Consider the following 5,476-nt stretch of genomic DNA (forward strand, 5'->3'; position numbering starts at 1 on the left):
TGAATTTGTCACAGTTATTGACTCACGACACGAGCAGCCAAAAAGCAGACCGGCGGGCTCATTATTTTGACAGTTACAAACTGCCACTCGAGTACACGCACAAACACGCCGGCCACACTGAAAATTTTAAGTCTAAAACAACTTCTCACAATTACTCACAGTGACCTTGATGTTAGACCGACTTCCTCATGACAGCGCATCTAAGTACACGCCTGCATAATTAGCGCCGGAGCTGCAAACGTTAACTTTATTTTACTACAATGAAGAAATTAGCAGTCTTATACTACTGAGGTGTATACTGCTGTATACTGGACTTATGACAGCTTTGGAGTCGAAGAAATCGGATTTCATTTGTTGTGACGAGCGGAAGTTATGGAGACAAATGGAGAGCGAAGTGAGAAAAACAATCGTGGGTTCACTCGGTTCAGATGACAGTAGTTTATTTAATAAAAGGGGGAAAAAAGACTGTCCAATGATGCCAAGGGGTAAATCGGATCAAGAAAAATTAAGATGGGCATTTCAGAAGATAAACAAACAGCATGATGAAAATGTGATGAGGATGAGCTACAAATGGTACAGTACGGCAATGGAAAGTAGAGCAGATGAGCCGAGGTAGACTGAGGCCTCGTCTCTGCAGTCATGAATGATTGCATCCTCAAATTAGTTTATCATGATGAGTCTCATTAAAGTGTCATCATAATTCTAAGTAACAAATGTCAGTTGTCTCTCTCTCAATTCTTCTTTTTAAACTGTTTCCAGATTCATTTCTCATGTATAATACACTTTTTTCCCTGAAAATAAATCATTAAAAGTCGAGAGAGCGCATTATACATGGGGGTAACAAAAGAAAAAAAAAGAAAAAAAAGTATCATTATTTTATACCGCATAGATGTATACCAGTACCTAGGGGTTGTACAGAAGAGAAAATATTCTAGTATTATGTAGAATAAATAATGTTACAAAAGTATGTATAGCATGGTATAATTTGTCTGCTTATCCGAGAATAATGATGTACTTACGGGGTGTATCACATGTCAACGACAGATATGTTCCATTACTTAACACCACTTCCTATCTACTTTTCTACCATACACCTGGTAACTTCTAACTTACCTTCCACCGCATCGTGGTCCCCAGTTGACTACTTTTAAAACATTCCACTCGTAACTCACTCATTCTTGGATCGCTGCACAAGCTAGCTATGTCCTTCGACTAGCTCCCACAGCTCGAGAGGAGATGGCTGATAGGTGCTAGCATCTTCAGATTTGCAGTACAACAACGTCCGGTGGGAAAAAGACGACCTTGTGGACGATTCACCATGAACCAACAACTTGATTTACCTACCAAAGCCCACCAGGTAAAGCTGTAAAGTGTTAAAGCAGATGCGAAGGACAATCTTTCTGAGATCTGCCAGTGGATCTTAAAGATATCGAGGATTGTGAAAGAATCATCACCAACCGATTAAAAGGCTGCCCTGCTACTTTAGGAGAACAGCAGAACTTCAGCGGTACCTCGAGACAAAAATAACATTGCGATTGAAACGGAGTGTGACGAAGACTTTCTGAGGCTCTTCAGCTCCGGTACTGAAGACAACGACTTCACTGATTTGAATGAACAAGAGGAGGGCGAATAAAAACGGTGACTTTTCAGTTTGAGCTCCTTTAATGCTGTGCTACAGTCAATGTTTGCAAACAAGTTATGTAAAGAAACATTTACGAAGTCTGTGTGTGTGCAATATCTAATTTCAAAACGAAACAGCGCCTACAGTATATATCCGCACCGTATGGTCCGGCGCGGTTAATGTATCGGAAACAAAAACACTCCATAGTGCGGGTGTGGCTTATTAACCTTTCCAGAAAATACAGTACTCAATTTATTTCTATTATAGACTTGGCGGAAGCTATCCCTGATTTCGTCCCTCATCAACACACACAAGCTTGTGCACGTACATGTTGTCACACACTCTTGATGCCATCTTTGTAATTTTGATGCAAAGCGCGTGACAACTTTTTTTGTTCCCGGTGACAAGTTTAAGCAAACGTTTAAAGCCACACTGACATCCCTATATACGTTGTGAAATAGATATCGCAATGAAAAATACAATACAATATACAATACAAAATTATTCCCAAAATGAGTTCAATGTTGAGACGAAAAAATAAATATGCGCGGAGAGCGAGTCATCCCTGCGCAAAGTTGCGGAAGTCTCATTTGACATCCAAATGGTAGCCATATTGTCTGCAAAGTCATCAGCAGATGTTACTATGTGAACTCGCCATTGAAAACATGTAGTGGAACCTGCTGTGGAACACGGAAGCTCTTTTCGAAGAAGAGAACATCTCACAACCGAGTGAAGTGACCAGGGAAATATCAGCCTATCGTTTCGAGGCATATTTAGATGATATGCGGATCACCTCTAACTAACAACAGACTCACCGACACTATGTATGAGCCACCCCGGCGAAAAGCCTGCCGAAGACGTCCGCGGCGCTGACGGGCACAGCGACACGTTTAGCACCCCTGAATTACGTACGCAGATCTTTTGTTACGTCCTGACAGGATTAAGCCCCCACCCCTGCAACTATTGTTTTTATTTAGTACCTCTATACACACCTACCTGTCATTTGGAACCCACGAAGCTCTCATCCTTTGCACCTGTGCAATAAATTTTTCACGATGAACCAGGTCTTTTGGGAAAGTATGAAAAGTAAATCCATCTTCCTGAGTGTTCGAACAATATCCAGCAATACAACGAGCCGGCATTTTGGCTAACACGAAGGAACAACGAGCTACCTTCCTGCAGGTAAAACTAATAGAAAGAAACCAGTCCGCTTGAGCGTGTTCCTGCTGACAATGTCACTTCCTGCTTCTTCTCCAAAACAAATCCCTCGAGAGGATTTTCATATGCGGGAGTTCCAAAAAACCATATATGTCAAAATCATGTGTGGTGAAAAAACTGATGTGCCCATTCCGGCTGCTTTTTTTTTTTTTTTTTAAATTAAAAAATTATTTTCGTGTGAGTGGGGCTTTAACTTGCAATGCTGGGGGTGATTGATGAGCGTAGAAGGTGCAGCACGTCCAACGGAGGTGATATTTATTACCTTACAGGGTTTTATGAGACACTTTTATTCATAAGAATTAATTTTCGTAAGGAATCACTTCTTGGTATGAATAAATAAGTTCAAAAAAGTCAAAAGGAAATATGTCCTTCATTTTACAAAAATGTAAATATCGCTCTTATTATCCGACCTGTTACCATATCAATTGTACCACTAAAGATAGAGAATAATTGTTTGATGTTTCCGATAGTACACGCGGAAATCCTCTTTTTAATTTCTTGTCAATGGATTGTTAGGCAAAATGAGAAAAGAATGAGCAATGGCGTCTAATTCGGCGAGCAATCCCCACCACACCCACTTAGCCTTCTCAAACAGTGCAAAACTGCTAACTTTGACAGCATAAGCCCGGTCGGATTGTGTTTCCTCACTCCACCGCGTTGGCTCGATTGTAGATGAGGAGTTTGAGTCACTTCGCATTTGTATGAAGTCCACAGGGGAGCAGCATTGTAAAATGATCCCACTGGCAGTAGATTAGTGCCTGCCTGAGCAATGGGCCTCGCTTCTGCTCACTCTGCTGTTCTAAATCAATTATACTACCTGCTAAATCGGGGCTCTTCCGCCGCAACACGCAGCTTTTCGAAGCCAACTCCTCACCCTCCAAGTCTTTCCCTCTCCCCATCCCCTTATGTACAATGTCTGTTTTCATTCATCCTTCTGTTCTTCCAGTCACCCTTCCGACAGTGAAAAAAAAAAGATCAAATTAGCAACGGGCAAAAGTGTAACCGTCCCTCCGGCTCCATCCATTGGCAAACGACCAAGGTTGGTTGTCAATGGCCGTGAAAAGTTTGTCTTCATAGCTCTCGAGAGCAGATCTAAGAGGGTGATCATTCACCAAGCTGCTTCCAACATGACATTTTTACATTTCTCTGTTTATATTACTTTCCCCCGCCCGCGAGACAGACGAGGCAAACTTTTCATTCTGTTTGTGCAAAGAACTACGGCATGATTGGTGTTCATCCCCTTCCGCTGGTACACTCGGTCATTTATACTCAGTCTAGTCTGGCTCTGTCCCTGTTTTTCTTGCTCTGACACTGTCTTCTATGTTGACTCGTCTATGCTCAATTAAGAAAAACACACATTTTACTGTTCAATTGAATCGCATACAGCACAGTTTTCAAATGAATTCCCTTTTACGAATTGAAACAGAAAAAATAAATATATTTAAAATGCTTTAATTCAGTTATGCAAAAGGTATTTTTTCTCCCCAAAATTGTTTTAAAATATGCATCACCATACAAAGCTACAGCATAATTAGTGTAAGAGTAATAGCAATGCTAATAGTGCATGAGAAAGTTTCGCATTCCGATCCATCCCGTCGCCGTTAGCGCGGGTAATTGAGAATGTGTGAACGCAGCAGTTGTCTATATTCAGTGCTGGTATAGAATCGGTTTGCTTTAACAAATGCCGATGAGCACGCTCGCGCAAAAAGGAAAAAGATATATAAATGCTTTTGTTCCTGTGATTTGACCACATACACCAACATTATTGTACACCGTTTTTTTTTTTTTTCCTTGGCGCCTGTTGGTAGGTCGCATAAAAGAATACAACATGGCCTGAGACCCGTTTGCGTTCCTTTATAGTCAACGTTGTTACCTGTGAAATTTCCCATTTCACAAAATTAGACATTTTTCAGTGGTTTTGTATTCTTGTCATTAGCCATTAGACTTTTAGCTCCATGTGAGTTTTCTACTGATTCGGCTTAGTCAACTTAGTTTATGTAATATCATATTTTATTTGTTTTACTTTGTATAATGTAGTGAGCAGCCAGATTCTGGTTACATGGTTATCACTAAACATTTCATCTCTGACCTGACAACTTGATAACCTTCTATGGTGGCATCTCAAAAAAACAAACAAACAAAAAAAAAACAACTTTGTCTTCTTCCCAGTTTTGACCTATTCCGAGGTCACCATTTTGGAGTCATGCCTGACCCTATTTTTCCAACCATGGAAGCGACTCTAATTTGGCTGGTCAGGTAAGAAGATAAAGGACAAAAAAAAAAACCCACAGTCAAAGTAAAATAAAGTGAATCCAAATGCTCGTGAAGATTTGTTGAGGTCATCAGATGCTTGACATACAGCGAAGAAAATAAGTATTTGAACACCCTTCTATATTGCAAGTTCTCCCACTTAGAAATCATGGAGGGGTCTGAAATTTTCATCGTAGGTGCATGTCCACTGTGAGAGAGATCATCTAAAATGAAAAATCCAGAAATCACAATCTATTATTTTTTTTAACAATTTATTTGTGTGATTCAGCTGCAAATAAGTATTTGATGGGACTCATCACAGTTAGTGAAATTATGACCAATGCAATACAGCAGTGTTCAAATTCTTCACTGTACTGTATGACGATG

Source organism: Syngnathoides biaculeatus, chromosome 8 (genome assembly GCF_019802595.1).
Source record: "Syngnathoides biaculeatus isolate LvHL_M chromosome 8, ASM1980259v1, whole genome shotgun sequence".
In the NCBI taxonomy this organism is placed as follows: domain Eukaryota; kingdom Metazoa; phylum Chordata; class Actinopteri; order Syngnathiformes; family Syngnathidae; genus Syngnathoides; species Syngnathoides biaculeatus.